Below are 27,530 nucleotides of genomic sequence, written 5' to 3'. Positions count from 1 at the left end.
CGGCCGCCTCAACACGAAACACAAGAAAACCTGTTGATGTTTGATGGTGGCCTATGACACAAGGATCTTTGCATCACCTGCAAGTCGATGCAAAGATCCTTGTGTCATAGGCCACCATCAATGGAAGACACTGGATTCATTTGGAGGCTAAGAGTTGCCTACCATTCAGTGTAAGTCAATGTGGCCTCTTTTGTTTGCACCCACTTTCTTGGGATGTTCAATAAGCACAGCAAGATTGGATAATGAGAAGAACGGTGGCAACATTGACACAGGAGATGAAATTGGATAGTACTATTCTAGCAGTCCAAATGGTGACTATACGGGTCTAGGAAATTATTTTAAATGATCCCCCCAGATGTGGGTGCTGGCATTTTTAAAGCGTACATCTTCCCTGGTCCAGTATTAGGCCATGCCCCCACGATCATCAACAGAATGCCTCAATTTAATCATGTCTCATGACCATTTAGAGAGCTGTCATTAACTGATAAACTATTAATCAAATGTATTTCTGGAATTGAATATGGAGATACTTTTAAAACAGGCAAAAAGTGCAAATAGGAGAAAACTTTTCTCCAAACGGCACTTTTCGTGGCTAATTGAATATGGACCTAAATATCTACTGTGAGGACCCCCAGCAAACATTATTGAAACTGAACACTTTCATTAAATGTACAGTATGGTGGTATTCTACATAATCTAAATAATTAACATGTTTAACTTTGGCTGCAAATACTGTCTCATTTATATTTATCATTTTGTATGAAGTATCAGACCTGTGGGATCTAATTATTTCCAGGAATCATTTTCATAGTCTTTGACAGGAAAAAACATGCTGCATGCAACTGATTTATGAAATGTATTGCCATAATGTAACATCTAAGCCAATTCTTTAATGATTTCAGAATGATTTACAATCATGAAGAAATGTGATTCTGTAGCACATTTAATGACATGTTAATATATACCTTGTTCACCAAGCTCATACATAGGTGCTCAACACTTTTGATTTTGGGAGCTATAACATAAAAAAAGTTATACTGTACAGGAGGTCACCATTACTAATAACCTGTACACTTCTTCCTTCATGCTTTCACTTACCACTTACTCCCTTTCTTACTACTGATTACCAATTAATGCGCACCTCCGCAGCACTGCTTCAACTACCATTATCCAATTCCTCTATTCTCATCACTCTAATATCAAATGTCTCTCTCACACCACCTCTCTATGGGCTTGATTCAGAGATGGACAAAGTAGCACATCCACTGCGTCTTTGTATGCAGCGGCTGTGCTAAGGTATGCAAAAATCAAAATAAGCATCTTATGTAAGAAGATGCCTCCTGCCGGCTTCTCTGTAGTACTGCTGTTTCCAAACACGCAACCATCATATCAACTCAGATTGAACTCAGGTTATTCAGGATGTCCGGGACAATTGTGGTGCTGGGGCCAGTGGAGCTGTGTCCAGGGATGCAACCACTGGTTTTGCATGCGCAGAAAATGGAACCAAGACGTTTTTCTGGAACTCTCCGTGTCACCGCCCCCAAATGCCAGTAGCATGTCAGTCATACTACCTTCCTACATTTCTCCTTCATTGTCCCCCACTGACTGGCTTTCCTACGTCCTTTACACTGACCTTCCTTTACGCTGACCTTCCCACTCTAATTATAAGGGCTTTCAACATCACCATTGACAACTTACTGCTACTGCTGCACTTACACTCCTCATGCTTATTTCCTGTTGTGGTTTCTCCCAGTGGGATCAGCTGCCACCCCTTCCAAGGGACACTCCCACTCCCTGATCTCTGTCTTCCCACTTTCTGACTACAAACTCCTTTTCTGCACCCCACCTGCACCCGAATCCCTGTGCACACAGTGATTCATAAATGGCCTTGACCCAATTTTCTTCATAACGTCACTTTAATCACTTATCACACCTACTGTATTTCTACCCTGATTTGTCCAAGTGCTGCTGAGTCAGTCTACAACAAAATACTCACACAGCCCTAAACGAGGTAGCACCAACCAACATCTCTGGCAATCCAAACAGTAAAATTACTCCTGTACAGCCAAGTGCCAAAGGAGAAAATCTGGCTTCAACACTGACTTCCTCCATTTCAAGTTTATCCTGACTTATTACTATGCTGCCCTGTCTCTTGCACACAAACTTATGTCTAATCCCTAATATGAAGTCCACATCTACTCTTTGCTACTAGCAACTTCCTTATATCCACTACCACCTTCCTCCCCTTCTTCCATTATTGCTCATGAAGTTTCCTACCTACTTCAATGAGACAATTGATAGCATCCATCAAAATATTTCTATTCTACTACTCTTAGTTATGTCTCTTGTTACTAAAGATGAGTTATTTGCATGAGTTTGTCAATATGAGCCTCTTAACCTATCCTCTAAGGCTGTTCCCTTCTGACTGCTCCTCAAACCAAACCCCTCCCTGTTTGCCAGTACTTTTATAATTTCTTCAAACTGACTCTCTCATCCATCTTATGCATGTGCTCATATTGACCCTACTGTACCTTTCTCTCCAACTAACATAATTTGTATCTTCCTCTTTCCTTATGTATACTTGAGTGGCTTGAATACAAGTGTCTGAAAAATGTTCTCTCTGCTCACTCTGTTCTCAACCTACTACAAACAGAGGCCCTCATTCAGAGCCACTCGCTATTTGCGGTCGTTCGTTCTAAAACAAGGGGTGGCTATTCAAATGAACCGTTCGCTGTTTGCGGTCTGTTCACGCCTCTAGGTCTGAACGAGCGAACAAAACTTGCGTTAGTTTTTTTTAAAAATACGCCCCCTGGCCGCTCGCATCCTACGTCATGTCCGCTATTTATTAGATTAATCGAGTACATCGACCAGGGTATGAACTGCTCGCTATTCTTGTGGTTGGTTTTTGCTACCACAATTTTGCGAGCAGTTCTGGCTATAAAATAACCCAGTGACATGGTCAATGACGCTGCTGTTTTAACTATGCACACCCATAAAACGCCCGTTTTGACCTTTAAGCACGCCTGCGATCGGATCTCCACTCCCCGTTTTCAAGCACCTTCCCCTGTTACCACCCACATACACCTCTTTCTGTCACTCAAATTATCAGGCATTCGCTATTTTGCGAGCACATGAATTTCGGCCGCACTGAGTGGTTCGCGCATGCGTATTACGATCCGTACGCATGCGCAGTTGGGCAAACATCGCTCGGAGCGAACGAGCAGCCACTTGCGTCCGGCTCTGAATGAGGGCCAGACTTCCACCCTCTTTACCCCACTTAGGCTACCCTTACTAATGTGACCTCCATCAGATCAGAAACATACTCCCATTCACTCCCTCTTTCTGTTTTCTCTGTTCTCCCCAATCTGATTTTCTCTCTTTATACATAACCTATCATGCTCCTTTGGCCTTTATATATATTACACATAAATTTACCTCTCCTAACCTGAACTCTTTCCTTCTCTGTTTTCCTTTGAATGTCCTAGAGCTGCCTAAAGCTCAATATGTACAGAGTTCATCATCATCATCATCCCCACTCATAGTAAGAAAATCCCTAAAAACCCCTACAGCATATGCGCTATGCTGTGTGTACTTATAGAGTCGAAATTGTGATTGAGATGCACGGTGTGTGGAAAGTATTGGAAATGTATTGGGTGCTCCTAGGTGGTGACTGGGAGATGGCTACTCAGAAGTATGGAGATGTAGTGTCTTATGGGCGTGTTATGGGAGTGTCATGTGTGTGTCACTGAACTGGTCATAAACTCACACTGGAAGCCATACTCTGACTGAGAATCTGTACCTAGCATGGGGCTGGTGCAAGTTTCAATGGAGCAACCAATGTTTGCATCTAAAGACACAGAAAATGGGCATCCCGGTCCTTGCACAATTTTGAATAGTATGCTATCCCAGCCAAAGCAGATGACATCAAGGCATTTGACTGCCATTAAAGGTAATGGTTCCAAACAAAAGATAACAAGAACCTCTGCATTCCCTTACCTAGTTGTTTGTACTTTGCAAGGAACCTCTACCACTTATGCCAAGATGATGTGTAGGTCCTCTATGCTATCTTGATAATCTGCCAGACATAAGGAGGACAAGATTACCTGATTGGATTAGTGCCTGGCCCAATTACCACATTACTGTTGATCCCCAGTACATGTCTGACCCTAAATGGAACATTTTCCTGAAAAAACCTAAAAAAACCTCATCAGGTGCAAAGCCTGCAGGGATTAGGACCCCTTGATTTTTATAGTCTGCACTAGAAAACTATGTCCTTATCATGAAGCCTGGAGCCCCATAATTTGACCACCACTACAATTGGAATGAGTTTCAAAAGAAGTAAGGTTGCTGTAAGGCCCTCAGATTTCCAAGTGTCAGGCCAAATGCTTCACTCCTGTCACCATCCAGATAAGCCCCAAACAGCTGCTTAAAGGATTTGGAAGTGAAGGGGATGGTCAGATTTTCTCTTTATTAAAATTAATCAAGAAAAAGGCGCATTTCTCTAAGAGAAGTTTAATCTACGTAAATAACCTAAACAAACAACGAACCCTTCAATCTTGTTTTGCACCACCAGGACACCCAAACTGCTGAAAATTGCACAGGGCCTGATTCAGAGCTGCTCGCAAAAAGAGAGCGCTCGCTCTGAATCAGGACGGCCGCATGTTTTCTTAAAACCGGCCTCTTGGCCACTCGCATAGCTGTGGGTGGGCAACCATCACGACCATCAGGCTTGTGACGAGACCCTTGTGGTAGCGTCTCATTCCCGCAAGCCCCAGTGAGCTTCTGGCTCTAACGGCAGGCGTTCCTTTGGGAATGCCTCCATTTGGCAAGCCACCCCCGACCCGCCTACCAAATGGGGGCATGCTGTTGATCAACATCGACAGCCGCCCCTTTTGGATGCGAGCGCTGGAGCGAGTGATTTCTTGCTCACTCAAGGGCTTGCGCACGTGCAGTGCGCACGCCACGTGTGCGCACTGCATGGCCATCAACCCACTTGTGAGCGCATAGCGCTTGCGAGCGGGTTTGAATCAGGCCCACACTCCACTATAACCCTGACCCACTGTAAGAAAATTATTTAAGTACAGCACCACTCCATTATGCCCAGTATCTATATGAATGCACCAATGCAAAAAAGAACTAAAATATTCAAAAAGGTGCTACAATTTGTGCAACCTAGACCCTTATCCACTTCAAACCCTGATTTATGAGAAAAACTGTACAGTACATGTAAATGACTCTGGATGCAGAAAGGTAAGTCAAAAATCAGACTATGGACTGAGGAGCTCATTCAGACCCGGTCGCTAGATGCTCTAGCTCACTCCCAGCGTATGCTAACCAGCGCATGCCCAGCAAAGCAGGGGATCGCACGGCAAGACATTAGCACACACACTATGTCTTGACATGCGATCACTTTGTGTATGCAGATGCCCACCTGCCATTCATAAGATGCCCTCTTACGCACGTCATCTCCTGGAAGTGCATGAAACCACTAGTACATCGAGCACCATCGGATGTGCTCGGAGCGCTTGAGGTAGACTATACCCTGCCACAAGCACAGAGATCACTTCAGTGTGAAATTCTACCAGGTAACATGTTCTATGACGCTAACTCTTAGTTATGCATGCCTCTGAAACGGAGTTGAAACACTCTGGCATGCCTGCGTTCGCACCACCACTCCCCCGTTTCTAGTGGCCTGCCCCTGTTACCAACCACAAATGGCCTCTCCTGTCAATCATTCAGTTGGGCTGTCTATGCTGGGTGAGCAAGCGCAGATTGCAAATATTTGCCAGGTACGAGCGATCGCATCTTAGCTCCTAAATTTACAAAGTGTCCACTTTGGTGTCAATTGCAAACCAAAGGACACCTCCGGTGGATTATTCTAAAAAAAGCAGTATTTACTAACCATTGGATTTCAGAGTCAAGAGAAATCTACCAGTAATGTCCATAATGTTTCCTGTCTAAATGCCCATTGCATTTGGCATTGCCAAAAGAATATGTCATCGATTTTAACAAATTTTGACCTAAACCAATGGACATTCAAAGTAAACTGACCAAAAACTGATGAACATGTCCTATGCTTTTCTACTGGTTTAAACAGCACATGCTAATTTGACATCACAAATCCCTTATAAAACACCACAACTGTGGAAACATGTTGCACGTGTGTAGTGATGTGGCTGGTAGTTGTTGTAGAAAGGATTTTGAAATTTGCAGGAGTCACTTGTGAGCAAAAAATTATTGTTGTGAGTTGTCTTGTCTTTTTTAGTGTAGTCTTGTGTCAATTTAGCATTTGTCCTATTTTTTGGCTGATTGTTCAATTATTATTTTTGTCTTGTCAGTGGAGTAGGGAGAAAGAAAGGGAGCCTGGGGTAGGAGAGGAAGCACAGGAGGTGGAGTTGAATTTTGAGAAGAAAAATGAGCCCACCATCACCATATCAGGGAGGAACACTTGCTTTAATATTGCTGAGAATGTGCCCCTGGTGAATGCTGCAGTCCCGAGTGATGTGCTGTTTTGAAGACTGGCTGCAAAAACCTTAGTGCACCGGACGAAGCAGATATGGCAGTCTGTGGAGCAGGCTGTGAATGTTGTTGGGTATATAAAGCTGGATATTGAGCCATGCTAAAAACGCTTCTCAGATATCAAGTGCAAGATCAAGGGAAAAGATGGCTGGAGTGAGCAAGGTGGCACACCATAAAGGTGGTGGATCACACCTCATAATAGAGTACTTGGAGTATGAGGTGCCAGTACAGGGGATCATATCACCAGAATTAGTCCAAGGTATCAATGTACACAACTTTTTCCACTGTTGACATCTTATGCAGCTGTGTGCTTTAAAAACATTTAAAAACTACATAACATGTGCATTAACATTATTTGTTGTCAACATACCTTGCATTTTTGGAAGGTTACAAACAATTTAGAACAAATGCATATTTACTTCTATTGGTTCCCAACAGATTCTCCAGATATCATTACAACTGAGCCAACTACAAATCAAGAGGCACCAATTAATCAACCACAATAACCATCTCAAACACCTGCTACAGATCCTGCAACAGAACTGATGAATTCTATTGCTGCAATTGAACAAAAACAGGCAAATTAGCCACATGTCAAAACAAATGAGAAGGCGTAACCATGTCTTTTCTCACATAAGTAAAAGCCCAAAAGACTCAAACAACTACACAAATTAGGATGCATGATGCCAACATTCAGATTCAAGAGGCCCAAATAAATTTGCACGGCAGAATGCAAAACTAATGCAACTAGGGCAGTGGTTCTCAACTTTTTTGAATCGCGGTGCCCTAGTGTATCAGCATTGTTTTCATGGCACCTTTAAGCCAAAAGTTTGTTTTTGAGAAATTCAGAAAATATGTAGTGAAGTAGTAAAGGGAAGGAAATTGTGCTTCTCTGTCATCCTTAGGTTCAGTTATGTGGTGGTGGACAGGTTTGCACTTCTGTTTGTCCACATATTTACATTACATTGACCATATACTTTAGAATTTGATTTGATGCTGGACCACCAACCTGAGGCACCCCTGCAAGTGTCCCAAGGCACCCCAGGGTGCCACGGTGCACAGTTTAGGAACCACTGAACTAGGGAAGTAAATATTACCACCACAAAGTAGTTCTGCTCCACAATATATGCCTAGAGGTGGTATCCACACTTGAGTTGGATAAGCATGGAGAAAGCACGAAGAACATACCCTACTCTACATTCTAAAATAAGAAAATAATTTAATCAGTAGTAACATGCATTAGCCTGACACATTTATACTTACCTATATGGCTTCTTGCAATACATGTAAGTGGGTAGTTATATATGTGAATTGCACTTAAAAATTACTAAGTTGTCCAACTTTGTGGACTCATTTTAATGTGTAATAAACATTTGTAAAAATGATACCTGTATTTTTACACGACATATACAAATAAATGTACTATCTATTTAATGGCTAAAGCCATGTGTTAATAAATAACACATAAGAAAATAAGTGTAAGGTTAAGTTATTGAGAATTGAAATGAAAAAATACATTATGGTAATCTCAATGTAATTGGCATGCTTACACATTTGTACCATAACACCTATTTCATAGAAAGGGTAAGATCTTTTTCAGCACATATGCTATAACATTATGCAGGATAAATGTATATAATTTATTATTATTATTACCAGTTATTTATATAGCGCACATATATTCCACAGCACTTTACAGAGAATATTTGGCCATTCACATCAGTCCCTGCCCCAATGGAGCTTAGATTCTATGTGTACCTTAACAAATTACACCTTTTTTAATGTAATATATAGTAACATGACAGTAACGTAAGTAGTGGTAGGGTTTTATAACAAAAACACTTGGAATCTAGACCAACAAACTGAAACTCAACCCTAAACCTGAATGCTTACATTCTCCACATGCTAATCTGAGTTTTTACTTACTTAAAAAATCACAAGCTGCTAAAAATAATATTTAACTGAGGAATACATTAGAATTAAACCTGAATGGACTGAGGGCCTGATTCATTATGGATCGCTACTGTGATTACGTGCACAGATAGGTGATTGTTGCAAACTGCAGATGCGTATGCATTGCGTGCGCAAAGGCTCCACTGCAATCACACTGCGATCAGTGCAGTGACCACGCAGACCCATCGCAGTGTGATTGGCAGGACGTGACCGTTTGGGGGTGTTGACAGGAAGTGGTCGAGGAAAAGCAGGCGTGTCACTGCGTTTGAATGCCATTACAGGGGCGTACATAAATTAGCCACTATGATGGCATACGCAGCTTGGGCTTTCACTGCGTGCGATGATGATAGCAAATTCGGAAGTACTTGTGTACTTTACGGACTCATTGCAGAGAGAACCCAATGAATGTTTTAAATGGTACTTGTGTACTTTACATACACAAGTGCTGAAAGTTGTCCCACCTAAAGAAGAAAGTTGTCCCCTCGCGGGCTCGCTACGCTCGCCACGCTGCGGGCTCGGTGGCTCGCTACACAAGTACCAATTCTGAGTAAGCTCAGACCTGCTATAATTGTGCGTAAGGCTCCAATGGTACTCGATGTTACCGATGGTTTTGCAGACTTGCAAGGTATTATGTGCAGGCCTGTCAAGAGCCGTGGCGGGCCCCGGTAATAGGGGGCGTGTCCTAATCGCCGGTGGCATGGCCACGCCCCTTGCCGAGAGAAAAAAAAAAGATTTGCAGCGCCCCCTCCCCAGGGGAGGGGGGGGCGTTCTGAGCCCCCTCAGCTCTGCGAAAAGCCAGGGGGGGCGCGATCAGTATGATCGCTTCCCCGCACAGGCATAGGAGACTGCTGTGGCTGCTGCTCAACAGCCACGAGCAGTCTCCAACTGCAGCTCAGCACATGCTGTGTGCTGGGCTGCTGTGAGGGGGGGGCGGTGCCGGACCCGGGCCCCCGCCAGGCCCATCAGGAAGCCCGGGCCCGGGTAATCTGTACCCGCTCCCCCCCCCTCTCGGCGCCCCTGATTATGTGAGTAAGGGGAAGTGAGCGACCTTATGCTGGGCTGCGATCACATTGCGATAGCAATCATTAGCATATTTTTGCAGTGGGTCTGCGTGCGTAATCACAGCCGTGATCGCAATAGCGACCGGTAACTAATCAGGCCCAGACTGCATATTTGCTTAGTGGCATTCACAGTGGAAAACTGCTGCAAATACAGCCCAAATAATTGACAAGGCAATGAGAGGTAAGTTTTTCTGTGAAAACACATTCTATTGCTCAAAATTTCAAGATGATGTTGGTAAAGCTTCACCCTTAAAACAAAAAGTTTGCTATAATACTTGTAGTGTTGATATGTGAAGCTTCTTAACACATGTATTAAGTTAACAAGGATAAAACATGTAAAGTTTACATGGAGAAATAATCAGGAAAGTTTGAAAGTATCCAAAAATGTACTACTACTAGACCTGAACTTTCATCACTTCATATATGTTTTTCAACATGCAACATCATTACATAATAAAGTCTAATCACATGCACATTGTGTGTAAATTAGCACTAACTTGAGGTAAGGTTTTTCTAAAAGATTATGTTCTCTTTTTAGGATGTAAGGCATGGGAGATGTGTTCATGTTGAGCATGAAAATATCGTTTCTACTGCAGAGGCCATGCCTGGGGGGTGCCGAGCTTGTTGGTGGCAGATGTTGTTGTATAGGTAACAGTTAGGCAAGATTATATTTGTCCAAAATGAGAGCAAATTATTGTTCACTTCCTGAGTTATTAGTTTGTAAATATTGCATTCTAATTTACATAGATGCTTTGACCTCCATAAGTTTTGTTAAAAAAGATTAGAAGGGTCCCTTGAGGGCTTTCATCTCAAACTCAGTAGGCAGGGTCCTTGAAAATAATTCACTGTTCCATCCATGCTGAATATCAGGTATGCAGAATCCTACCAAATAGTATCTGGAAGCAAAGGCAAAGAGTAAGTACAGTCCATCCTCTTTGATGCCATTAACATCCTGATGAACAGACAAAAGTAAAAAAAAGCAATTTGTTCATGAGATTAAGTGGAAAATCATGATTGGCATGGCAACCTGGTGGTCTGGGGGTTAGATATATGTAGCAAATACCCACAGGCACCTACCCAGTCTGGCAGGAGAGACTACAATGGGGAACTTCATTATGATCTTTCCTTCCCATCAACTCCAGTTCTCAGCATCTGCACTTGACTTGTGGAGACAGCTGCCATCCTCAGTGTCACTTCCAGAGCTTCTCCAGTTGCTCATAACTAGAGCACATCATCCTCTGGCCTCTTCAGTGGCCACCAGAGCACTTTTTCTCCAGAGAATTTCTATCTTCACCCTCTGCTAACTGACTGTCTAAATCCTCCTTGCAGCACCTAATTTAAGACATGACTGGCTCCCTGTGGAAGCTCCAGATTGGCCACCTGGTTGCAAATTTCTGGTTGCAAATTTAATTTGCTGTATTGGCATTGGTGGAGTCACTGTGTTCTTTGGCTTGTGGCAGCTTGAATCAGTGTAATGGTGTACAGTAAATTGACTTTGGCCCATGCCACGATTTAATAGTGGCCCAAATGAGGAACTTGAATCCCAAGTTAACTTCAATGTCTTACAGTAATACAGCACCGTTCTTCTTCTTGATGGACTTCTAAACATATCGTAAAGACTTCCGGACCAGGAAGGTATCTTCTTCCTGGATTCCAACACTGCTCGGCCACCTTGTTACACTGTTACCAATTTATTTAAGTTATTAATTTTAAATAGCATATGGTTCAGCCTCCTACTGCCTACTCATTTTCTCTGTCTTCAGGACTTGCAGTGTTTTTCTTGTAAATGAAAACAGAGAAAAAAGAAAATCCTTTAGTGGGGCACTCTCTGATTATATATAAAGGTATGATATAAATTAAAATATAAATCTTTATTGATTACCATTAAAATAATGCTGCCAAGGAGCCTATAATCATGAACAATAAGTGCAAGACAGACTGACAAACAAAGATAAGTGATCACAAGTGATCCTGTATGTGCTGGCTGCTCCCCTAAGATCGAAAGATAAATATCAACACAGGGAGACTATTTAATATATTCTCAGGAACAAATCCAATTGGACCGTATAACAACTATAATAGGTGAATAACAATTAAGCAATCAGCAATCCTGATCATAGATCTGATGTTATGCTCCTGAGTATCACATATGGAGTAACAGTATTATATGCACATATAGGTGTGGTAAAAATAAGTGAAAGTATAAGTATCATAAACAGTAACAAATGACAAATATTAAAAAGCTGAAAACCACGGATATAATAAACAATTAAATTCACAATGATTGACTTTTTGGAGGCGTCCCTCCCTTCTACCTGGGAGAAGTACTTTGAGAACTTGCCATTATCCAAGATGACCAGTATTGCATCAAGATAATCCATCTTACTACCACTAAACATTACACTCATCACAATCATGCCACAGACACACGCAATAAACACAGATAAACCTGAAATAATAGATAAGCAGCAGACAAAAAATATGACAGACTCTTACAGAAGACATCAAACACAAGACAATTTACAGCACCAATCAGAACTTTCAAGAAAAATATGTTCAAATTCCCAACAATGCTTTCAAACTACCATCAGACACCTCACTACAACCTATCAATGATTTTGTCACTTTTGGGCATTTTATAGGGGCTTGTGATGTCTAAATAGCATGAGGCATGTTGAAATCAAATCAAAAACACTAGCAAGTGTTTGTTGCTTTTTGATTGGTTTTATTAGTTTTTGGTCGGTTTCCATTGGCTTTGAGGTGCATTTGCCAGTGGCTTCTACTAGAAATTAGTAAACAAATGGGACTTTTAGAATACAAAAACCAATGGAAATCGGCTGTATCTTTGAATTGACGCTCAAAACCAATGCAAATACTGTTTCTTTAGAGTCTAGACCAGGGGTCTTCAAACTTAGCCCTCCAGATGCTGTGGAACTACACATCCCAGCATGCACTGCACATAGTTTTAGCATGCTGTTATATCAAAAAGGTGGCAGTGCATGCTGGGATGTGTAGTTCCACAGCAGCTGGAGGGCCAAGTTTGAAGACCCCTGGTCTAGACACTAAGAGTCGTATTCAATTTGAGCCGAGCCGCGATACTTTTTCGCGTCCCGGACTTTTTGCCTACTTCACCTGTTTTGTAGGTGGAAAAGTATCGCGCATGTGCCCGCTTTACCCCGTATTAAATTTGAAAGTATGCGATAACGGGACCCGGCGAAGCTTGAACAGGCGGAAATACTGTCAGATTTGGGGAAATCAGCCTGAGACCCCCCAAAAGATGCCCTGACATGGGGGTTCCCTATGGTACCCCCAGATTTGGCTTGCTGAAGGTATTTGGTCTTTTTAAATGGCCTTAATAGCTGCTAAATAGCGTTTTTCTATACGTGGTGCAGAATAGTATTCAGGAGTATTTTTTTCAGAAAATAACTTATCTTAAATGGGAGTCAGCATATTTAAAAGTTACTAAAGTGAAGTTGAAAAAAACGTGAAAAATCCACCTGCCGCAATCAACCTGCAATCAAAAAAACACTTGGGACATACTTGGGGACCCCCCCCCAGAGTCAAGTTCACTAGTTTTTAACTTTGTACCCCAACATTTTTTTTTTCGCCCCCTTTATCAAAGTAATTTTTTGGGGTGTCCTTAAGTGTTTTTTTTTAAATTTTGACAAGTTTTGCCGGGTCCCATTTTCGCGTACTTTCAAATTGAATATTGGGTAAAGCGGGCACACGCGCAATACTTTTCTGCCTACAAAACAGGCGAAGTAGGCGAAATGTCCGGGACGCGAAAAAGTATCGCGGCTCAGCTCAAATTGAATACGGCTCTAAACCACCATTGATATCCACCAATTTGCAACTGACGCTTAGTGAATTTACTTCTTAGAGTACTATGAAGTAAACTTGAATTGGAATAAGGTAAAACTTTAGGTGAACCTTTGCTATGGTGCTACTATATTTTGGTGCGATTATGGTTCCTGTCTTGTATAATGTAGACTGTTAGGAAGAGTTTTCCTAGATTAGATTCTTCATCTGTCTCATAAAGTTTAATTTGATACTTTTTTTGTTAATTCTTTGAGATTGCAAACAGAACATTTTATTAATTTGAATTGCCAATTATTTGCTATGTGTGTAATATCAGAATAGCAAGTCACTAACCCTGCCAAATATATTTGTACAAAGCAACATAAATATTTCTATTGAGATAGTCAAAATGGAAAGAAAAAAAAGAATTGGCAATAAAGGCATTATACACTGCAAATACTATGGATAGTTTGTGTGCTAATCATAACATAGGAGAAAACAACAAATATAGACATGTTGCAACAAGTCACAACACAGACACAGATGGGAATGTGATTAATGTACTTTACACTGATCACACAAAGAATAATGTTGGCAGACACAAAGAATGACGATCATCATGGAACATAGAAGTTAATCTCAATGACATTCCAGCTGTGCTGCAGAATCTGCTTGCTAAAAATCAGTGAGTCAGAGTCTGTTGTTAATAAATAATCCTAATCATTGTAAGAATTTGTTAAAATTAATTTGTGTCCTGATTTTGTGTTATAATAGTTATATTTAAAATGATATAGAACATGAATCTTACAGGGTTGTGGATTCAATTTATGTATTTGAATGTAGCTCAGAGTTTCAGTATACATAACAATTTATTACAAAGAAAATGGAACAAGCATTACCTCCAGAAAGACAGAATTAGACCATAACAATATATGACATGTGCAGATACAGTAACCATTAAATTGACACCTGGCACATTACAATTTTACTGCACTGCAATGTGCATGAATTACACACCTCATGGTACCATACCATAACTACTGAAAGCATTACAGATTTTTGCTAGTAGTACATATCCGTACTGGCAGCTTGATGGACTTTTACACATTGAGAAGCTAATGGATTTATATAATTTAGCAAACATATGTATGGATATGTCTGGAACAAAGCTCATCGTCATCAACTTACTTCTTGGTCCAAAGCTGCTTATATGTACTGAGGAAGGTGTTAAAGTGACAACTTGTGTTTGTGTCTCTTTCTTTGTTTTAAATAACATTTTTTTTACATTAAATAATTTATTGATTCAATATATAATCAAGGAGAAAATGTACTTAGTGGTGGGTTGTCGATATAAGCATGATTGCACCTTTTAGCTGATGGGATGCAATTGGGCAGAGTTTGGGAACTGCTATGCTCTGACCAATAAGAGTGTTCTCATTCATCCCTATAGTGAAGGACCTGCTTTTAGCATCAGGACTCCAGTAAAGGTAGTAACAACGATTAAGAAGAAGACCGCCAACATCCCAAAGGTAAATATCAAGGTTTAGGGTGAGAGTTAGGGGCTAGGGTTCGGCGCTAGGGGGAGAGTTAGGGTTTAGACACTAAGGGGGGAAGGTTAGGTTTAGGGTGCGGGGAGGGGGAGGTTAGGTTTAGGCACTAGGGGGGATGTTAAGGTTAGGCACTGGGGAAGGAGGGTTAAGGTTAGGGTAGGGGTTAGAGTTAGTATTAGGTTCTTTACCTAGTGCTGTCGGGATTCTCACTGTCAGGATGCCGCTGTCGGTATTCTGACCAGTGGCATCCTGACTACCGGGATCCCATACCCAAACCTGCTGTAGTATAGTAGGTTATTGTCTAGTGATCACCATACAATAACTACTAAGGAGGCACCTCGCTCAAAAGAGGCTAAAACCACACTCCTAAGTTATGTGTTCTTCCCTTATGAGCTAATGCTGCAAGTGAAGAGTTCCCACAGTATGACATTGAGCTAGCTATCCTAAGGATTGCTCTCCAAAATAAAATGCAAAATTGGGGCCAATAGGCAACAATAGCCACCATCATCTGAAGATGATAGCTATCAGGTACAAAGCTTTTTGGAGCTTGATAAATTACAGATGACCACTGGCCTCATTAAAAAAAACGAACTGTGGAATCCTGTGTTACTTAGATGAATCTATGATATATCTGTGACATATCCTGTGTTCAGTCTTTAGTAAATTGCAGTGATGTATAAGTTTGCAGAATTAGCATTTCAACATTGTTCAACATTATTTTCATGAGACCTTTAATAAGTAGAACATTTAGGCTCTTAAATATCCACTGGCTCTACTAGTACAGTTAGTACAGTATGTCTGCAGTGTAGGATGATATTGTCTGGTAATCATCAGACAATAAACTGGAGATGTGCTTGGACCCTAGTGTTTTTTTTTTTTTTTTTGGGGGGGGGGGTTTGTCAAAACCACCTTCAATTGTTATGGATTTGGTTTTTGCGAAACCACCCTCAAGTGTTTTGGTTCAGATTCGGTTTTGGATTTCTTTAAAATCGATAAAAAAAGCTAAGATTGTTTACATTTGACCTGGTTACATGCAATCCAAAACCTGAGATTTTGTTTTTAAATTAGAGTTTCGAACTTATAGCAGTCCCGAGCCGAATGGCACATCTCTACAATAAACACTAATGAAACTCATCTCTCTGAAATGGTGGTGCCCCTGAATTTATTGCAGTCAGGAATCGGGAGTTCTCCAACATTCCTGAACTTCATAATAATTTTTGCAGTGCAAGCAGTTCACATGGATTACAGGAGAATAACTAATAAAGAACCACAAGGTTTGAAAATAAGGGTGCTCCCGAGTCACTTGGTGCCATGATGGAGGAGAAAGAGGATTTTATTGCCCTCCCCCTTTCCCTGGCATTTTAACATTCAACAGCACATCATCAAACCCAGGGTCTCATTCAGACCCGCTCGCAAGCACCGATGCGCTCGCAAGCAGGTCGATGTAGAGGCCTTACACGTGTGCAGCAGCCGCACTGCGCGTGTGCAATCCACGGAGTGAGAGAGAAATTCTCTCGCTCCAGGGCTTACTACAAAAAGGGCGGCTGTCGATGGTGATTGACAGCTCACACCATTTTGTAAGTGGGGCGGGGGAGTGGCTTGTCAAATGGAGGCGTTCCCGACAGAATGCCTGCCATTTGGGGGCGGCCCCACTGACATCACTCGTGATGTCAGTGGTGTGCTTCCGGCTCTAATAGAGCCGAAAGCTCACTGGGGCTTGCGGCAGATGAGACCCTACCACAAGGGTCTCGTCGCAAGCCCTGATGGTCGCCATGGTCTTGATCATCGCGACCATCAACCTGCCGCTCGCTAAAGCTGTGGGTGGTCACCCACAGCTTAGTGAGCAGCAAGGAGGCCGGCTCATTTTAGAGATGTGGCCGCCCTCATTCAGAGCGAGCGCTCGCATTTTGCGAGCGGCTTTGAATGAGGTCCCCAGTCTTTTCCCCAGCTCCCAACAATAAAAAGTAGTAGTGGTGGACTTTATGGTAATTGATTTTTATTACCCCATGGAACTACTGCAATACTGAGTCTTATCTATAATACTGAAGTTGTCAAAATCCAAGTTATGCACAGACACATTTCAGTATACCAGATTAGCAGATTTTTCCTAAACCCATTTAGCACATTGTACCAATTTGTAGTGCACCATCCCCGCCCTGATATTTTACCATTTAGGTGCTCCCTGGTTCCTTTCTATGTTCCAGATTCCTCGTCTGGAGAAAAATCAGGCTCTAAGTGGAAGAGCAAGCTGTCCTCTGTCTAAGGAGTAGATATATAGACATATGCTAAGTGTTTATGTAAACAGGTATGCTGTAGAATTATTAATTATTATTATTTTATTAATTATAATACTAATCTGCTCATTAAGACAATTTTGTATAAGCACAAATTAAAGACTCAACTTAGAGTGAAACATTCAACATATAAAACTAACCATCATGACAATCTTACTGGCAAAGAAATGATATCACCTGATTTCATTAGATATACCTCAATTAAAAGACACAAGGGAGGGGAATAATGGGTGAAGCTATTCTTTTTATGTACATCAGTACTAACATGCTGCAGATCAAATGTAGATATGCTTTGTCAGCACTCTAAGATAAGCATTCTGAAGATCAAATACAGACATTCTTTTTTACAAGCTTAATTCAAGCATCAGGAGGATCAAATGTAAAATCTATTTGATGCTTTATTTCAGAAACATTTTTTTGAAGCTCTTATTCGGTCTGATAACTCTTAAGACTTTATTCTTTGTACTAATTTGCTATTCCTTGCTCTTTTAGTCTATGGATCTTTGTAGTAAACCAATTGAGCTTGATGTTTTTATAACAGAGTAAATAAAGTTTTACTTTACTGTATGTTCATTATATACAAAATAGGAGATGATCTAGACGAGAGGGATTCCCAACCTCAACTCTCACGTTCTCCCAACAGGTCATGTTTTGAGGATATCTGTCTATGGAAGCAGGTGGGAAAATAACTGACCCAGCAAAAAAAGTTTAACTCACCAGTGCAGGACTAAAGAAATCCACAAAACATGACCTGTTGGTGGTATTTGAAGACTGGGGTTGAAGTTCCCTGAACTAGGCAGACAGAAAGGACAATTTATGAACTAAAGAAATGCAAACCTTTACTTACCGTCTCCATCCTTTGGGCCTGATTCCTGAGATAGATGTAAACCCAATATTTTCACAGTTGAAAGATGATTGGTGCATATGCATATGAGTATGAGTCCCACTGCACAAGCATCACGTTACATTACTGTCAGCGGTCACAGCAAGGTTTTAGCAACAGTGTGATTGACAGTCAGGGAGCATTTTGGGAAGGTAACAGGGGAATGGCGGCTCAAATGCAGGGATGTTGTGACCATTTTGTGGGCGTATCCAAATGTGCTTACCGACTCATGCGGCAGTCAAGGGGAGTGTTGAGTTTGATCAAGTGTAGAAAGAGAACAAGTGTAAGTTTTCTGTGTGAACTGTGTGGAGTTAATGTCTTTGAGTAGAATAGCTTATGGAGGTTACATGGCTAAGTCAGGAATTTTATAAGCTTATCTTTGTCACACAATCAGGGGTTTAATACCTGAGGTCAGTGGTAAAATTCTTATGGATGAAAGTCAACATGCAGGGATTTTTGTAAAAGGTACAGATAATTGTCTGTATGTGTGTGGGTGTAATCTGCAGTTCAAGTGTGTGTGGGTTGGGGGTGTAGACTGTAGTTCAAGTGTTTGTGTTTGGAGGGTAACCTTCAGTTCAAGTTGGGAATACATTTATGCTTATACAATACATTGCAAATATGTATCCATATGTGAGATGTGAGAGGCATATAGGCATGTAAGTAGTAATACTCGGAGGCTTATAATGAGGTGAAAAGCTGATGTTGATTCGGGGAGCCAAGCCCCATCCAGCCAGTTTCCAGCTGTCCAACTTCCAGTCTCAGCTCTAAGATGTATGACTGGAAGCACCATGTGTCCAGCCCCTCCAGCAGACGTGGGGGCACTGTGGAAACAGTAACCATGACAACAATCATGGTGCTATACAAAAAACATTGAGACAATGCATCATATCAGTATAACAACATGGGCAGCAATAAATATATGCATTAAAATGTGGGTAAGACACACCTCTAACTAAGTGTGAGGTAATCAGGATATACTAAACAAATACCATACTGTACAGGAAAGAGATTCTGTACTAGCATATAAAATACTAAAAACATATACAATGAAGAGCACTGTGGACACCTGTGCCTCTAATCAAGACACATAATCACTAGCTAACATAAAGGATGTAGCTAAATTAACAATGTGACTATGAGAAAGGGTCATTTCTGTCATACTTAAATTGGACAGTTAAATAAAACAATTCAGACCTAGGGTGTTGTTAAAACCTTTAGGGTACAAGGTATCCAACACATGTATCCATTTAGTCTCCAACTGAAGTCATTTCCTAGATCTATCACCTCCCCACAGTTGTTTCGGGGCCTGATCAATAATTCTGTACCTTAATATGGCCATGCTGTGTTGTGCTGATGCAAAATGCTGGGCCACTGGCTGGTCAATTGTGCCAGAAATTATGGATGCTTGTATGGCCGAGTGATGCTGTGCCATTTTTCCTTAAATTGTCGTTCTGTGATGCCCACGTAATGCAACCCACAAGGGCAAGACAGTAAGTATACAACAAAACAGGAGCATCTTATTTTGTAATTTTTGCCCGTGTATTGATGCATAATAATATTCCCCTGGAGTGAGATAGCTGCATGCGGTACATCCCACACATCTACAGTGGCCATTTCTGCACTACAAAAAATGAGGGTTTGGGGGAAGAAAGTTGGAAACATCTGTTTTGACAACTATGTCACTGATGTTATGGCTATGCGTGTAGCTGAGCATGATCTTTGAATTGTGCAGTGCTACTAGCTCCAGGTTTAATGAGCATCCATAATTGTTTGGCTTCTTTGCTAGTATGTGCACTACCAGTATTAAATTGATTAGCCCATGGAATGACATTGGTCAAGGTGTTTTTTGGCTGATGGTTGTAAAATAGCATCCCTCTTCAGACTAAGGGGTCTATTTACTAAGCAGAGTTAGGAGACAGAGTGAAAAGTGATAAGGAAGTGATAAGGTGCCAGCCAATCAGTTCCCACTGTCATTTTTCAAACACAGCCTGTGAGATGACAGTTGGGAGCTGATTGGCTGGCAACTTATCACTTCCTTATCACTTTTCACTCTGTCTCCTAACACTGCTTAGTAAATAGACCCCTAAATACCTTAGCTTTGACTTTTTTTTAAATCGTGTAATGGATAGCCCCGTTGCACAGCCTTATCTACCATGATATCAAGTTGGTTCTCTGTCTCTGCAGGTTCACTAGTGATGCGACATACTCGCAAAAATTGAGAATTCGGTAATCTTTGAATGGTGACCCTTGAATGAAAACTGTCATGTCTAAGGATCGTATTATGATCCGTGGGCTTTGAATATAAGGATGTAGTTATTAATCTGTATTTTACTTCTATATGAACATCCAAAAAATTAGTGGAGATAATTAATTTAACCGGACTTGCTGATATGTTATATGTCTCTACTAGTGTCATTAGATCTTTTTCAGGTCCTGTCCAAAACAAAAAACATCATCAATATACTGGAGGTACAAAATGAGATTGCTAAAAACATTAAGATTATTAAAAAAATATATTGTTCTACTTCCCACATGTAAGTGTTGAAAAGATTGGGCCATGCATGACACCATTGTGCACCCTGTGCATAGTATATAGAATTTAGTGTCATATAGAAAGTAGTTGTGTGTCAAAGTGAACTTGAGAAGTTCCATGTACAAATTAACATCTGGTCACTGATGAAGGGGATTATTGGCATTCAAATGTTTGACAGAAGCCAACCCTCCACCAATGGGGAATACATGTATAGAAACTGGTGACATATGTACTCACCAATAAGGTGTTAATGGCTACTTCAATAATAGACACCAGTTACCTCAACAGGTATCTGTATATATATTAATACAGGTTGAGTCTCCCATATCCAAATATTCCGAAATACGGAATATTCCGAATTACGGAATAATTTTGGCATGACTGAGATAATAAAACCTTTGATTTTTGATGGTTCAATGTACACAAACTTTGTCTAAGGCACAAATTATTAAAAATATGGTATAAAATTACCTTCAGGCTGTGTGTATAGGGTGTAAATGAAACATAAATTTATTTCATGTATGTACAAAAACTTTGCTTGAGCCACAAAATTATTGAAAATATTGTATAAAATGAGCTGCAGGCTATGTGTATAAGGTGCATATAACACATATATACATTCTGTGTGCATATTGGGGTCCCATTCCCAAGATATTTCATTATGATATGCAATTATTCCAAAATACGGAATATTCCGTTATCCAAAATACCCCTGGTCCCAAGCATTTTGGATATGGGAGACTCAACCTGTATATATATATATATATATATATATATATATATATATATGAATCACAGGGGCTCTGCACTTGACATAATAACTAATAATAATAATAATAATAATAATAAACAGTGGGGATTTGGTTCATGAATTGATCAATGCACTTAAGCTCCTCCCCACTGTCTCACAGCCTTCTTGTCTAGCACTTCTATGATAGCCTTCACCTTCAGAGCTGTACTGTGTATGGAGAATTGTGTTGCTAATTGTTACTTGTGTTCTGTTTATATTTTGGTTACTGTATTGTAATGTAATGTTCTGTGTACCCTTAACTGTATGTACGGCACTGCGGTCCACTTGTGGCGCCCTATAAATAAAATGTATTAATAATAATAATAATGAGCTTGCAGCCCCCATCACGGGACACCACTTTACTGCAAGTTCCTACTCTATTGCTCAGAATTATAACATGGAGCTAGCCATCACATTAGTGTTAAACTCAGGGTATGCTATCAAGGTTTAAAGCTCACAGCAACTTTGCTTTTAAACGTGAGACAGTTACCAAGCACACCTGTTGCTAAGCACCTAGGAAAACAGCTGACACAAGTTAGATAACTAGTTAAAAGGGGTGCATGAGAAAATGTGATCACAAAAATGATTAATTATAAAAATTAATCAAAATAAACAAAAAGCACTAAACCACGGCACTCACCATTCCCAGATTTGGGATGCAACATGGTATGTGACCACATTGTTTAAATAGAAATCACAGGGGCTCTGCACTCACCATAATAACTAACAATAATAATAATAATAAACATAATAAACAGCAGGGTTTTGGATCATGAATTAATCAATGATTTACACACACCTCAAGGTGTGCTGGAAAAGTTTGGCTCTGACACTATACACAATAGCCAAGTTTCAGCACTCTGATGGATATTTCTAGCCATTTACTTATTAGTATGTGAGGACCTCCCTAAACTTTGGTAAATGACTAGTGTACCATCCACCAGTCAGTGTGCTATTTGCCATCTACTGAATGTGACAACATCCCTCGTAGATACAGTATTCAGTCGCACATTTCATGGTCAGACAGACAGAGAGAAGATGCGCCACAGCCATTCAAATTGTGCTTATCATAATCCTTAATTAGAATAGAGGCCCGGATTCAGAGCCGGACGCTCTGACCAGAGCGCTCGCTCTGAATCAGGGCCGTCCTAGTTAAATGTGGAGCGGCCTTTTGGACGCTCACATAGCTGTGGGTTACCACCCACAGCTCATGTGAGCGTCTGTGATGATGGTCGCGATGGTCTAGACCATCGCGACCATCGGGCTTGCGACGAGACCCTGCGGTAGGGTCTCGTGGCCGCAAGCCCTGGAGCTCCCTCCGTTGTGCGCATGCGCATTGGGGTAACATCGACCCGCTTGCGAGCGTCCTGTGCTCACGAGCGTGTCTGAATGAGACCCAGAGAACAGACAGAGAGCATTTTATTCTTGTCTCTTAAGGCCCCCATACATCAGATATTGATTGCAGCAATCGTGCAATTTGCAATCGATTGTGTATAAAAATCTTTCCCTTTTTCAATTGATTGTGGCATTTCTGCAATCTGCAATCGATTGAAAAAGGGAAAGATTTTTATACACAATCGATTGCAAATTGTACGATTGCTGCAATCAATCTCTGATGTATGGGGGCCTTTAGCTGCAAAGCAGCTAAAGCAGCCAGGTGCAAGACAAATAACATAAAATTGTACTGACCCACATAGAATGTAATCTTTAGCTTGACCAGAACAGCTTGTCCACATATCTGTACTTAAGTGGATAGTCAGTACAATGGCATTTTGTAGGTAAAGAATGACTGACTTATTTTTACTGTCATGATACAGGTCAGTAATTGATGTTCTGTTATAATTGTTGCTGGAAACTACTAGTCGTTATGGAGCTGGGAGCTGTTGGCTACTGTTGTCACTCAGTGTTGTGTGTTACTATTATAAATAATAAAGTACTGCTGGCTGGCTACTTTGAAGAGGGAGGGAGGTGGGAGCTGCTGCTGACGCTGACCATAGGGGCTGGCTGGCTACTGTTGTCCATATACATAGGGGCTGGCTGGCTACTGTTGTCCTTGTCCATATAGGGGCTGGCTGATGTCCTGTCCATAGGGGCTGGCTGGCTGTAGTGCTGTGTTGACCAGGGGATGCTCTGTCCTTCAGCGGTGCTCTCTTCACCTGCCCACAGTGTGAAAAGCTGCCCTACATCAAAATAATTTTTATATGGGCTGTCCTGTGTGGTGTATGCTTCCCTTCATCAAAATAATTTTTATATGGGCTGTCCTCTGTGGTGTATGCTTCCCTTCATCAAAATCATTTTTACAGGGGCTGTCCTGTGTGTTGTACGCTGACCTCCATCAAAATAATTTTTACAGGGGTTGTCCTGTGGTGTATGCTGCACTTCATCAAAATAATTTTTATATGGGCTATCCTGTGTGGTGTATGCTGCCCTTCATCAAAAGAATTTTTACAGGGGCTGTCCTGTGTGTTGTACGCTGCCCTTCATCAAACTAATTTTTACAGGGGCTGTCCTGTGGGTTGTACGCTGCCCTTCATCAAACTAATTTTTACAGGGGATGTCCTGTGGGTTGTATGCTGCCCTTCATCAAAATAATTTTTTCAGGGGTTATTCACTCCATAAAAATAATGCACTCCATTAAAATAATGTAGGACAAAAATTTGGAAGATAAAATAGGGAAAGCTCAAGAACCATTTCCCCTTAGTGCTGAAGCTGCTACCACAAGTCATGAAATAGATGATGAAATGCCATCAACATCGTCTGCCAAGGCCGATGCCCAATGTCATAGTAGAGGGCATGTAAAGTCCAAAAAGCCAAAGTTCAGTAAAATGCCCCAAGAAAATTAATTTAAATCATCTGAGGAGAAACGTAAACTTGCCAGTATGCCATTTACGACAAGGAGTGACAAGGAACGGGTAAGGCCTTGGCCTATGTTAATGACTAGTGGTACAGCTTCACATGATGATGGAAGCCCTCCTCCTCCCACTAGAAAAATGAAAAGATTTAAGCTGGCAAAAGCACAGCAAAGAACTGTGCGTTCTAAGAAGATATCACAAATCCCCAAGGAGAGTCCAAGTGTGGAGGTGGTTGCGATGCCTGACCTTCCCAACACTGGACGGGAAGAGGTGGTTCCTTCCACCATTTGCATGCCCTCTGCAAGTGCTGGATGGAGCACCCACAGTTCAGTTGCTGATATTCAAATTGAAGATGTCACTGTTGAAGTACAACAGGATGAGGATATTGGAGTAGCTGGCGCTGAGGAGGAAGTTGACGTGGAGGATTCTGATGGTGATGTGGTTTGTTTAAATCAGGCACCGGGGGAGACAGTTGTCCATGTGATGAAAAAGCCCATTGTCATGCCTGGGCAGAATATCAAAATATCCACCTCTTTGGTCTGGAAATATTTCTATCCAAATCCGGACAACTATCTTGCCATATGTAGCATATATAAAGGTGTAATAAGTAAGGGTAAGGACGTTAACCAACTAGGAACATCTTCTCTTATACGTCACCTGCAGTGCGTTCATAAAATATTACTGTCAAGTTCAGAAACTGTGGCTAAGATCATAAGAAGTCCAGGGACACCTAAATCCCTTTGTCCTTTTGTATCCAAGCACCTGCAAACCACACTGTCAACTTCCGCCTCATCAATTTCCTCTTCAATCAGGATCGGCAGTAGTCCTGCAGGCCATGTCACTGGCATGACTGACTCCTCTCCTATCCGGGATTCCTCCGAAAGATCCTGCATTGCTATGCCTTCTGCTGCTGTTGCTGCTGGGAGTCGTTCATCATCCCAGAGAGGAAGTTGGAACACCACTACTTCTTTTACTAAGCAATGGATCCTCCAACAATCCTTAGCATGGAGGATGAAGTACAACAGCAGTCATCCTGTTGCAAAGCGGATAACTGAGGCTTTGACAGCTATGTTGGTGTTAATCATGCATCCTGTATCTGCCATTAGTACAGTGGGATTTAGACAATTGATGGAGGTACTGTGTCCCCGGTACCAAATCCCATCTAGATTCCACTTCACTAGGCAGGCGATACCGAGAATGTACAGAGACGTCAGAAAAAGTGTCCTCGGTGTCCTAAAAAATTTGATTGTACCCAATTTCTACTTAACCACGGACAAGTGGAACAGGGCAGACTAAGGACTATATGACTGTGACAGCCCACTGGGTAGATGTATCACCTTATGCAGCAGCAATAGCAACGTCACCAGTAGCAGCATCTCAGAAAACACCAGCTTGTTCCAAGGCAGGCTGTGTATCACCGGTTTCAGTAAGAGGCACACCGCTGACAACCTCTTAGAGAAACTGAAGCAAGAGGTTGTAACGCAGTGGAACTCAACCCTCTATATGCTTCAGAGGATGGAGGAACAGCAAGAGGCCATACAAGCCTATACATCCACCTATGACATAGGCAAAGTAGGGGGTATGCACGTGACTCAAGCGCAGTGGAGAATGATTTCTGTGTTGTGCAAGGTTCTCTAGCCCTTCGAACTTGCCACACATGAAGTCAGTGCAGACACTGCCAGCTTGAGTCAGGTCATTCCCCTCATCAGGCTTTTGCAGAGGCAGCTGGAGAAAGTGAAGGAGGCACTAAGATGGAGTGATTCTGCTCAGTATGTGGGACTTGTGGATGAAGCCCTTCATTCACTTTGCCAGGAACTGAGGGTGGTCAATCTGTTGAAATCATACCACTACATTTTGTCCACCGTGCTCGATCATAGGTTTAAAGCCTATGTGGTGTCTCTATTTCCAGTGGACACAAGCCTGCAGAGGTGCAAAGACCTACTGGTGAAAACATTGTCAGCTGAAGAGGAACGTGACACGGCAACAGCTCCTACTTCATTTTCTCCCGCAACTGGGGCTGCCAGGAAACAACTTAGATATCCTAACCAACCCACTGGCGGTGATGCAGGGCAGGCAGGACCAAGTTTGGACATCTGGTCCGGACTGAAGGACCTGCCAACAATTTTTGACATGTCTACTGTCACTGCATATGATGCTGTCACCATTGAAAGAATGATGGAGGATTACATCCAAGACAGCATCCAAGTAGGCATGCCAGACAGTCTGTACCTTTACTGGTAGGAAAAAGAGGCAATTTAAGGGCCCTGTACAAACTGGCTCTATTTTATCTAAGTTGCCCCCCTCCAGTGTGTACTCTGAAAGAGTTTTTAGTGCAGCCAGGAACCTTGTCAGCGAAAGACATAGGAGGTTGCTTCCACAAAATGTGGGAAAGATGATGTTCATCAAAATGAATTATCAATTCTTCTGGGAAGACCAGCCTCCAGAAAGTACAGAGGGACCTGTGGTGGAGGATTCCAGCAGGGATGAATTAATACTCTGTGAGGATGAGGATGTACACAACACTGAAGAGGGTGAGGAATCGGTGGTTGAAGACGACATATTGCCTCTGTAGAGCCAGTTTGTGCAGGGACAGATTAATTGCCAGCTTGTTTTGTTGGGGCCCAAACGTACGCCACAGTCGTGTGGCAGACACTGGTGCTGAAATTATTGGTTTGTTAAAGTGTGCATGTCCTGTTTATACAACATAATGGTGGGTGGGAGCGCCCAAGGACAATTCCATCTTGCACCTCTTTTTTTCTTTGCATTATGTACTCTTTGGGACCTAGTGTTTCAAACTGCCATCCTGTCTGCCACTGCAGTGTCACTCCTAGATGGGCCACGTGTTTGTGCCGCCCACTTGTGTCACTTAGCATAGTCATTCAGCTACCTCGTTGCAAACTTTTGGCCTAAAATATTGTGAGGTGTTCAGAATAGACTGGAAATGAGTGTAAATTAATGTTATTGAGGTTAATAATAGCATAGGAACAAAAAAAAAAACATTCTGTGATTTTAGTTGTTTTTATGCTTTTTTCCAAAAAAATACAGATCCAAAACAAAAACACAAAACACTTAAAAATAGTCGGTGCACACCCCTAATTGTGATACATTAACCTGTCGGGGTTTGGGTTCGGTAAATCCATGTTACCACGGTGATCTGGACAAAATGGAATTTAGTGTTATTCTAATTATTTGTGGAGGGCTCCCTTTGATTATATTGGACACATGACCGGACCAGATGCATCACATATGAATCCATAGAGATTACTGAGGGGAAGTATCACTTATGCTATATACTAA

This window comes from Taudactylus pleione, unplaced genomic scaffold (assembly GCF_031769625.1).
Source record: "Taudactylus pleione unplaced genomic scaffold, aTauple2 ptg000207l, whole genome shotgun sequence".
NCBI lineage: Eukaryota > Metazoa > Chordata > Amphibia > Anura > Myobatrachidae > Taudactylus > Taudactylus pleione.
This window is presented reverse-complemented; position numbering follows the sequence as displayed.